The 11,522-nt window shown below is 52.9% G+C and overlaps 1 pseudogene; it reads right to left on the bottom strand.

The window, feature by feature from the left end:
* Nucleotides 1-10,420: 10,420 nt before the first annotated feature.
* Nucleotides 10,421-10,855, bottom strand: LOC129150935 (60S ribosomal protein L26-like 1; annotated as a pseudogene).
* Between the last annotated feature and the right edge of the window lie 667 nt (nucleotides 10,856-11,522).

Below are 11,522 nucleotides of genomic sequence, written 5' to 3'. Positions count from 1 at the left end.
TTCCCCAGAAAGGCCTCCCCTGACTACCTGCCAACATTTGCGCCGCCTCCCCCCCCCCCCCGCCCCCGACGCCATCATGCAATCATTTTCCATCATATCCATATTTTGTTTCTACCGTAGAGCTTGACCCTTTCCAAAAGAGCCTCCTTTGTGGCCTTGTTTGCTTGTGTGTTAACTGCTTCTCCACTTTGGAATGTAAGTTCCATGAAAGCAGGAACTCTCTTGTTCATCCCAATGCCTAACACAGGGCCTGGCACACAGCAGCTGCTCAATAAACACGCGTGCACTGACGCAAGAGGAATGCCACTTTATTCTGTACGGCAGTTTTTCCAACACCTTTGTGTCTCCGATCTCATTTGGAGCCTTTCCCCAGCCTTCTGGCATTCCCTCCTTCAGGTAGGAAAACAAAATTTGCACACTCCAGGGCCCTCTTTCCCACACCTCCCAGCTGGTGGGGAGTACACTATGGGATTCTGGCTCATTCCCCAGCATCCAGGGCCCTCCCTGGGGGTTTGACTCAGCGGGGTCGGAACTTTGCGTTTTTTAAGACAAATACCTCCAGATGATTCTCGCAGTGGAAGGCTGGGCAAACACTGCCCCCGGCTACCAGAAAGCACAGAATCAAGGCCAAGCTGCCTATTTCAGACACTAAGGCAGAAAAGTCAGGCCTCCACTGCCTGTTGAGCCCAGTGGAGAAGGAGGGGAAGCTGCCCACCCAGCAGCTGTTCCCATGGTTCCCACTTGGACCAAAATGGAGACAGGTCCATCTGACCATCATCTCTCACATGAGGGTCCCTCCTCATCGTAGATACTAGCTATCTGCCTCCCTAGCCACCAGGCTCCCTGTCACTGGGACCCCCCACATGCCTTCCCCAGGGCTTTGGGGTCCAGGGCTTCCACCTCCAGCTCCAGAGTAAGGCTTTGGGAGCCTGGCCCAAGCCCCTGGTTGGGGGCGTCATTTTCTTGGCCAGTGATTGGTTTGCAGTGAGCACATAACAGAAGACAGCCCAATCAGAGAGTAGCGCAGGGCTTGAGCGGGCAGTACCTGAAAAGACGCTTGTTCTTTCTTGTTGGGCTTAAACCAGAGAGGATGGCTCTTCAACAGCCAGCTCCACACCTCAATTATGGTAACCAACCTTCACTGAGGGCTTGCCTGTGTCCACGCAGTGCTAAGTAAGCACTTGACATTGATGATCTCATTTCATCCTTTGCCACGAACCAGGAGACAGGTGCTATGATCATCATCATTTGCTGATGGGAACACTGGGGCACAGACAGGTTAAGTAACACTCTCTGGATCACACTGCTGGGCAGGCAGCCAGGCAGCGCGGTTCTCCTAACCACGGTGCCGGAGCCTGCCCACCACTTGCCGCTGGAGGGAGAAACCAGCCCCTGGAAGGAAAAGCAGGGATGGAGGGACCGGTTCTCACGACCATCTCTGGGACCTGACTCCAGCTGCGCCTGAAGCTGTCCCTTGGCATTTTTCAGTTATGGAAGCCAACAATTCCCCTTCTTTTTCCTTATGCTCATTCAGACACCCCCCCTCCCGCCTTTCTGTTGCTCACAAGAGAAAGGATCCTGACTCCTTTATAGTCTTTCTAGGAAAATGCCCCGAACTATAGTCCATTTGCAACCTGCACACAGCAGCTGCTCAGGCAAGACCAGCAGATGTGGGTGAAGACTGCTCTCCCTTCCCACGAGCTGCTGGGTCTAAACCCTGCTGCCCAACTGCGGCCCGCCCAAAGCCTCTTCCGCTTTTGGCTCCAAGTGAGGCCTAGTTCCCTAGCAACCACCCCAATTAGGCCATCATGCCATTTATCAGGATGCCAATTAATTATAATGATCTTAATGATCTTCCAATTAGATAGCGCCTTGAATCCGGATCAGGGGTATGGCAGATTTCCCACCAGGCCCCATCACAGGGGGCCCACGGAGGGCAGGCCCGGGTGAGGCCTCCCTCACCTACAGGTCAGCATGGAGAGAGGCTCCACCTTCCACATCCACTGGGCACAAGGGCCAGACCTGCCACAAACACTCTGGACCACCCCACCCCCTGCAGGGACAGGCTCATGTGACTCCATCACCCACCACCAGAGGGCTGCACCTCTAAGAGAATTTTAACCCTCTTGCCATGGTGTTTCCAGGAGGCACGACCCTTTATCTCAGACCTCATGGCTTTTTTTCTGACAGCCTCATTTGCTACTTTCCTTTGCATCTTGACTAGGGGGAGTGTGTGTGTGTGTACTCGCCAGACAAACCCATATTTTCCTCAGCTCCCCCTGCCCTGCAAACAAAATACAAACTCGAGATGTCCCCAAACTGTGCAGGTTTGGGAGAGAAGTGGGATCACAAAAGGGCTGGTGCCTTGCAAAGTTCTATTGTCTAAATGTGTTTTCGTCTCCTGCATGTGTTTCTTCTACATTTGGGAAAAAGGCCAAGGTCATGAAGGAGGAGAGAGTGGTGGGTCAGAGTGAACTCCGGAGGCCCTGGGGCCTCTTGAATTCCAGCTCTACCTACGAGCAGCTGTCTTTGAGCCACGATCCCCTCTGGGCCTCACTTTCCTCATTTTTGACAACAATCAAAGGCCCTCTTAGGGTTTTGTGTGGGTTAAATTAAGTTTTCATGTATAAGGCCTTAGAACACACTACATCAGTGTTATCTATCACCTTAAGTCCACACTAAGCCCCTCCTTTTAACTGCAAGCTAATCGACATGCTGATGTTCTTCTGCAGGACCAGCCTTCTGGTCTCTTTCTAAGGGGGGGGGCGACATCTAAGAACAGACTTGATCGAGTTGGGTGACATTCCCAGTCTGGCTAAGTCAGACCAGAAGCTGCCCCCTTGAGGCAGGTCCAAACAGATAAATTGAATATATCCAGAGAAAGCAAGGGGGCAATGTTATCCCCAAATCAAAAGGTGCACTTCAAGCGCTAGGGTGGGCAACCACACATCAGCCAGGTCCTCGGGATGGCAGCTGAATGGAGCTGTTGAGTGGGGGAGGGGGGGGGCGGGGAGGGGGCACATGCATGTGTGTATGTGACTGCGCACGCGCACAGAGTCTCACACACAGCCACACTGTCTTCCTCCAAGCCCAGCATTTTTATAATCAACTCATCATTAAACCCTTAAGTTTGAAAACCTAACATGTTATTAGGGTTTTAGAAGTTCAAATTAAGCCATACGTTCAAACTAAAACCCCCCAATAAATATACACCAAGCCCAAAGCCCAAGCCCACACTGAACCTCAGCTATTCAGTTAGACTAACATCATGCATTTGTGTACAGAAACTTGGCCCAGGCCCCGAGTGGGGCCGGGGATTGAGCTTGCAACCCAAGTAGGTGCTCTTGACTGGAAGTGATCCCAGGACCCTTCAGTCTGCAAGCCGACGCTCTACCCACTGAGCAAACTGGCTAGTGCTGGACAAGTTGTTTTGATGAGCTTTTTCTCCTCCATGACGTGGGACAAGCAAAGCTGGAAAGCCTCTCCTTCAAATGAGTGGTCTTCGGCCTGCTCTCCCCACCCCCTCTCTATATGTAACGAATGACTTAAACTTAATTAAAACCCTCCAATGGTTCCGTAATGGGGAGCGGAGATGCAGTAAGAAATCTCTTCACTCTTAACTACCAGATGAGAGTAAGTCTTCTGCTCCAGGGAAAGCCCATCCTATGCTTCTCTGTCCCCCAGAGAACCTGCTCAAGAGCAGCCTTCCTTCTCTCCCCCAAAGGAGGGGGACCCCACTCTGGGAGAGAGGCAGAGACAGATGGAGGGGCAAGAGAACGGGTGTCCTGACAGGCACAGATGCGCAAATACCCAGATTCAAATGTAAGCTGAGTGCAATTACTTGGTTAATTAAATATTGACTTTTAACTCAGAAAGTGATTAAAACAAGCTGCAGGAAAGACCGGCCAGAGAGAAGGGGCAGAGAATGAGCCAGAACTTTCAGAAGGGGGAAGAGGAGGATGAGGACTGCCAGAGTGCAGGTCTGCACTGTCCTACTGTGCGCAGGCACTTACTATGTGCAGGGGTGCGTGGCCTTTGCGTCTCCAGGTAGATGGGGAACTTCAGAAGGATGTCAGGTGACAAACGAAGATTTGTGGGCGTCTCCTTACTGTTTTCCGCCTAAGACTCATCTTTTTTCCAGGCTGCCCTCCAAGCGGCCAGAGCTTCTGGTGCTCAGGAACCGGGCTCTATTCATCTCGTTTCCCTGGAACCTAACTCGGTGCTTGGTACCACGAGGTGCACCCGTTAATGCTTGTAGAACGAATGAATGAATTACTACAAAGAATGTTTGTTTGTTTTTTAAAGTGCTGTCCTAGAAATCGCAGCCAAACTTCTGAAAACCCTCAGGAGCCCCAGGAGGGGAGCAACCCTCTGTAGGGCTTTGAGAACTGGTTCTGACCCAGCCGGGGAGGAACTTTGCCCTTTCGGTCTCGGTGAGGTCCCAGTCCCTCCCAAGCTCCGGTCCCCCGCTTTCCCGAGTCCTGCCCGGACAAGCCCCACGTGGTCTTAGCTTCTCGCCAGTCTATTGGGTCTCAACTCAAAGGGGTCAAGGAGGCCAACCCCCCAGCGGCCGGCGGGCTCAGACTCGCTTTCCCCGTGGCCTCGAGGGCTCCGAGCGGCGCGTCCGCAGGTCAGGGGCGCGGTGGGAGGTGCCCGGCCCGCCAGCGAGGTCAAACGGGTCAACCCCCCGCGGCCCGCTGGCGCCGGAGCCTCTCTCCCGCCCACCCGGTCCCACCTCCGCGCGCACCGAGGGGCCGGAGCCGGGCGGTCGGGGCCGGCCCCAGCTCACCAGGGCGGCGCTCGCGGCCACGCTCACCCCGGGGCAGGCTCCGGCCGCGGGGAGCCCCCGTCCCGCCCACCCGGCCGCGGCACCCCACTCACCAGCGCGCACGGCCTCGGCGGCCTCACCCGGCGCGGGGCGCCGCCACCTCTGCCGCAGCCCGCCCCGGCTGCGGGACGCAGGGGACTCCACGCCGCTGCTGCTGCTGCCGCCGCCGCCGCCGCCGCTGCTGCATCCTCAGCTAGTGCGGCTCTGCTCCTCCCTCCCCGCCCTCCGCCTCCTCGCGTCCCTCCGCTCCGCGGCTCCGTCGCCGCCCCCGCCCCGGCGCACCGCCCTCGCCAAAGTCCGGGTCCGCGCCCCGCCCCGCCCCGCCCGGGCCAGTCTTACACCTCCCCAGCCGGCCGGCCGCGCTGCCCGAGCCAGCCCCTTGGCACGGCGCGGCACGGCCCCCGCCGCCTGCCAGCCTCCGCGCCCGGGGAGGCGAGAGCACGCCGGGGCGGGGAGCGCCAGACCGGGAGCCGCGGGCGGCGGGAGCTGGGGAACCGGGACCTCGCCGCGGCGCCCTCCCCGCGCTCCCCGCGCGGGAGCCCTTTACCTCTGGCAGGAGGGACGCGCGTCCCGGCCGGTCCAGCCCTGCTGCCCCCGGTGCACGGCCCCGGTCCCGAAGTCTGGCCCCGGACGGGGCAGCGGCGGAGAGCGGAGGTCCGGGCAGCTCCCGGCCTCCCGAAGTCGCGGGACCCGGCTGGCCGCGCTCCCGGCGTCGAGCGCGCCCCCTCGCCGGGACCCAGACGCGCACTCACCCGACACACGCGCCCGCCCGCTCTCCGCGGAGAGTTGGAACAGCTGTGAGGTTCGCCCTGGAGCTGAAACGAGGAGGGACGCGAGCCAGAGCCGTGCGTGCGAGTGTGTGTGCGCGTGCAACCCACAAACGAGGACGGGGGGCATCGCTAATAAATCAATTATCGCAATAAAGTCAGGAGGGCCATCGATCAGGTCCACTTCGCCGCAAACGAAGAGAATCCTTGTCTCTTTTCCGCCTTCTTTTCCTTCTCCTGCGCTGGAGGGAGCCAAATGTTCCGCGGGGCCTGAAACGGCCCCGCCGGGGGGCCCCCCTCGTAATGACACGTTAATAAATGTTTTCTTTTATCTGCTTCCACGAGGGCTCGCCTGGGTTTGAAAACACCCACCGCCTTTGCTGAGAGCCCCGAGCTCACCTCTGACTACATACTTTTGCCTTTGGAGACGCGGGCTGGAGCCGGGCCTGCAGCTAGATCGCGGGGTGAATTGCCCACGCGCCCGGGAAGCTCCCCGAGACATTAACTTGAGCTCAAGTGAAAATAGCTGCGTTGCCCAGAAATGGTCCCGGAATAGGAAAGAATGGAGAAACGGGCTTCCTCCGAGAAAGGGGAGGAATTAGACTCAAGGTGGTGCTGTCTACCGCGGTTTCCACTGCCTCCCGAACACGGAAGAGGCCAGAGAAGGACGGGGCTGACCCGCGGTCACAGAGCCGGCAGAGAGCCAATTAGCAGCGGCAGAAAACACAGCTGAGTAGCGTAGGGGAAACAGACCCTGTGCTAGCTAAGTGTACTGGTAGGCAGTAGTGACTTATTTAAATCTAATAATAACCCCACAAGGTAAATTGTAGAATTATACCCATGTTACAGATGTGAAGGTCACAGAGCGATTAAGGAACTGACTCAACTCACACAATTGTAAATGGCAGACCTAGGATTTGAACCCAAGAAACTTATCTCCAGAGTTATGTTCTTAAATCCCAGGTTCTTGCTACTTTTCCCGCCCAGCAACTCCTTGCTCTGGTGTAGTCTTTTTTGTTGGTGGTGGTGGTGGTGGTTATGGTTGTCCTGCTTAGTAAGTAAAAATGGACAGGGGTCTATGAGGATATACTTACATAAAAAATACTTGGTTATTTATCTGGAATTCAGATTGGGTGTCCAGACCTGGTGGGGGTTCTACATCCCCCAGCCGTAATCTCCCTTAGCCACCCTGATCAATGTACAGTCTAAAGAAGTCAGAAAAACCTGGAATTTGCTTTTCCAAGTTAGATTCTGGTGCTCGATATTGGCACTGCTGAGGTTGCTGATCTACCTTTCTTGATAGCCTTGGAACAAAATGTCAGGCTTCCATCTTCACCATCACCACCAAAAACTTTGGCCTCACCTCTGTGGAAAGACGGCGTAGTAATAGAACGTGTCCGAGAAGCGGCTTTCAAAAGTAAAAAGCAGGTGAAATTAACGTTAATTATGTAGTTCATTTAACCTAGTATATCCAAAATATCTTGTCAACATGCAATCAGTATAAAAATTACTAATGAGATATTCTTTTTACTACATCTTTGGAATCTGGTGTGTATTTTACACTTATAACACCTCTCAATTTGGGCCAGCTACACAGTACTCCATGTTCCCATCAGGGCAGCTCTAGCAGGTTCTGTGATCCACTACTGAGTATTTCTACGAGGTTATCTTACTATTAAGAGTCGGTCTTCCAAGAAAACAGAAAGTAAAGGGACTGATCAGAGTCACAAGGTGGGATTTGAACTTGTGTGAGACTGTGCCTGGCTTTGGATCATGTATCCCCTGTGGCCTCAGTTTTCCAGCTGGGTCCTCAAAGCCCCATGGGAGTGTCTCAGGGGCCCGGGGTAGAGGAGGTTAGGTGAGATCTGCCTTTTGCTTGCCTTTTATGTTGGGTTCTGGAGAATATTTCAGAGGAGGTGGGATTTGCAGGACAAAAAATGTTTAAAAACACACCACCTTGCTCTAGTTGGTTTGGTTCAGTGGATAGAGTGTTGGCCTGTGGAATGAGGAGTCCGGGTTCGATTCCGGTCAAGGGCACATGCCTGGGTGGTGGGCTTGATCCCCAGTAGGGGGCGTGCAGGAGGTAGCCAATCAATGATTCTCTCTCATCATTGATGTTTCGATCTCTCCCTCTCCCTTCCTCTCTGAAATCAATAAAAATATATTAAAAAAACAAAACAAAACACACTGCTTTCCTTCAGGCCTCAAGTTCCCTAAATGGGCCCTGCCTACAATTTTCCCTCCATCCTTCTCTCCTCATCAGGGCACGCCAGTGAAGGAGGGGCTGTGCACAATCCCCCACGTGGGGCTGAGATGATGTCATCTGATTATCTTTTTGGATATTTATTCTTTCCACTGCTGCTGTTCAAAGACCAAACATGGTGATGTCTGTGTTTTGCCCCTTATCCTTTGTTAGGGGGAGGTGACAGGTCTTGGTGTGAGTGTTTCTTTGTGTGTGTGTACCTGTGTGCATGTGCGAGCACATGTGTGTGCTCACTGTGGACAGGGGCTGTGGATTGGGTTTCAGGGCAAGACTTAATTCGCCAGCTCAGACACTCATTGGGTTGGAGGGTCTGCAAAGTACTTTCTGGCCACATTTCTTTCTCATAATTCACAGCAAACTCCATGGTCCTCTGGGTCCGAGCCCCGGGCCTAAGTTCTCCAGGTAGGCGGGGCCTTCTAGCTCCATTTGGGAGCTCAGTGACTGCCTGGGAGATGAGAAGGCCCTCAGGGGCTCAGATGTCCCCCAGCCTGGGACCGTCACTCAGCTATGGGTGGGGCCTCAGCAGAATTCTCATGACCCTCCTGGTCTCCTAATTCTCCAGCCCCTGTCCATCTCCAACCACATCATCTGGGACAACCTTCCTCCTCTCTTGTCACCCTGTTGGCATCTCTCACCAGGGTCATCTTGCCTGGATCTTTCAGGCTCCTCGTGCCACTCGCAACTCCTCACCCCTTTGTTGGGTTAACCTTGAGGGGACCTTTTCTCTTGACACCTACGCACCTTCTTTCCTCCTCCTGCAAGTTCCTTGGCCCTCTGTGCAGAACGCCGCCTGGTTCTGTCTACCTTGCAAAGCCGGAATGCTGTTCTATTTCCTGAACTCCTATGCAACAATTAAACAAAAAGTCATTCCTGCTTCGTGATTCTTTCTCTCCACCAAGAGGCTGAAGCTCAACCTGATTGTCCCAGCACTTCTGGCTGCATGAGGATGTGATGCTATGAGGGTTGTAAGAATTAAGCTTTTAAAAAACATCTAAAAAAAAGTTGTCCAAGAAACGGTAAAGCAGAAACATGGCTACAGACAGGAGGCTTGGGAATGCGAGCCACGCAACTGGGGACACAGGTGGCTTTAATAACCCACACGAGTCTGGCTGTCACTTGCTTCTTTCTACAAACTCAGAAGAGGCTGCAGAGTCACCCCCCAGGGGTTTGGGGTCAAATGTCTCCGTTCCTGAGTGGGGACAGTTTTGCACGGATTTTAAAATACCAATCTCAGAATCATCCACAACATTATACATTTGCGGTTAATTCTGCTGAGTTTTCACTTAGGCCCAGCTGTCTTGTTGGTAGAAATACAGTTGCATTAGGGAAAACCTGTTTATATTTCTTGAGATGTTGTGATAATGAAAAATAGCACCATAAACCCCCATTAAATCAAAAGAACATTAATTGTGCTTCCTGCTGCCTCCCCTGGCCGGCACGCTGGCACTGACAGGCTTTACTTCAGCAAAACAGGGTGGCTCATCTTTGCAGCACAGTACCTGTTCCCCCCCTTAATTACACCTAATTGTGGAGTCTAATTTATTTTAACGCCCGACGCCTAAAAGTGCACATTCATGAATCAAGGCTAGATTGAGAGGTAGGATAATTAAACACTGGTATAATTGCAGTCTCCTGGGGGCCGCTTAGGAGTAATGTCAAAGAGTCATGATGCTTATTCTGGATTCTTACGAATGACAGTCGGGCTGCCTACAGTTAAGAAAACAGAGAACAGTGACCATTTGTCTAGTTGCTTAACCACTCACCAATAGCTCTCTTTTGGATACGTGGGCAAGAAATATTAAACACACGGATTTCACGTGTGATGAAACACACAAGCAGAATGGTGCCCCTGCCATTGAGTATTAAAATGAGCAAGGCAGCCCCGGCAGCAAGCTGTTGCTCTCTACAGACAAAGCAGAACTCCTGGCTCCTTGGTGGAAAAGCAGGGACCATATGACCATACTTGCAATTCAGTTTCGTCTCGCTCTCTCTGTGACAACACACCTATTTTACAACTAGAGGCCCAGTGCATGAAATTCACGCATGGGGTGGGGGGTCCCTCAGCCCAGCCTGCACCCTCTCGCAATCCGGGACCTTTCCGACATCCCTCTCGCAATCCAGGACCGCTGGCTCTTAACCGCTCTCCTGCCTGCCTGATCACCTCTAAAACTCAAGCTTCTTTTTTTACTTTTAATATTTATATTTCTTCTTTATTTTAAAATTCAAGCTTCCTGAGAACTTGAGGCATTTAGCATTATTCCATGTTCCTTACAGAGAACGAAGCATGGTAAACACAGCAAATACTTAATACTTATGGGCTTCTATACAAACACTTTCCAACCAGGAATGTTTTATTTTATTTATTTACTTTTGAATTAAGAACCATTTCCAATTTTTATTCATAAAATTAATCCAAACAGCAACAATAGATATACTGAGCCACATATCAATAACAAACCGGGAAGGAAACAAAATATTTCAGAGACAGCTTAAACAATTTTAAAGGAATACACACCAGGCTAAAAACCCACAGCTAAACCATGGTTACACAACAGGTTACATTTATTTCTGCATTTTGTCAGTAAGTTCTTCCTTATATTTGCCTTTCTCTTTTCCAACTTGTCAAGATTGGTCTTTGCGCTCAAGAATTTTTTCCCGATCTTTGTCCAGTTGTAGCCTGGTGATAACCACCTGGCCGGGGTGAATGCCCACGTGGACAGGTGTGCCGTAGCCTTCTCACGCTGCACCCGCTCCATGTAGATGGCATGTTTCTTTCTGTGCACCTGCCCTGCCTTGCCGACTTGCTGACCTTTGCAGTGTCCTCGAACCACCTGGACCTCGACATCCTTGTGGATGGGCATGGAGCGGACATGGTACTTCTGCCGCAGCTCCTTGGAGAGCGGGGAGACATGATCTTGTGGCGCACGAGGGAGGGGGCGTTGAAGTGGCCTTTGCGGTTTTTGGTGCAACGGAGGTCACGAAGGGGTTGAACTTCATGGTGACCATCTGGCGCCGGAAGTGCTCCCCAACCAGGAACGTTTTAATAGGCGGCCTCCAAGCTTGAACTGGAACACCTAAAAGTAGAGTGCTCAGATCTCAGCATCAGGTGCTATTGGCAGGATTTCCATCCCAATTAAACTCTAATTCTGAGCTCTCAACAGTCTGGACACACTGCCCTTCACTATCTCCAAAGCTTCTTCTTCGTCACTGTCCCATCTTCCTCCGCTTCAAACCAAGGTAACAAGCGAAACCTTTAATTCTGATCTTCCTGCAGCCAGGCAACAGCAAACCTCCATCAAATAACTTCCCGCCAGAAGTGACGTCCAAATACTGAAGACGGAGGGCTGCAGGGCTGACCATGTACATGCGCAGTAACAGGCTCAGGTCCAGCCCCAGGCGCCCAGGCGTCCTCCGCAATCCCACAATCCTCTGGTCGCACACTTCCGGCTTTTCTAGCTCCTCCTTGGTGTGTTTCCTTCGGTCGTGTTGCTCCGTCCAGGGCCTCTGGCTGGAGAGGGTTTGTCTGTGTTGGTGTCGGCAGCCGTTTACTGTTGGGAATGAGTGACGTGTCGGGAGGACTGCGGCTGCCATGAGCTTGTCGGTCCCAGCGCACTCGTGTCGGGAGGACTGCGGCTGCCATGAGCATGTGGGTCCCAGCGCACTC

The sequence above is a fragment of the Eptesicus fuscus genome, chromosome 12, assembly GCF_027574615.1.
Source record: "Eptesicus fuscus isolate TK198812 chromosome 12, DD_ASM_mEF_20220401, whole genome shotgun sequence".
In the NCBI taxonomy this organism is placed as follows: Eukaryota; Metazoa; Chordata; class Mammalia; order Chiroptera; family Vespertilionidae; genus Eptesicus; species Eptesicus fuscus.
The sequence above is the reverse complement of the archived record's forward strand: the minus strand, read 5'-3'. Positions and strand labels throughout refer to the sequence as shown.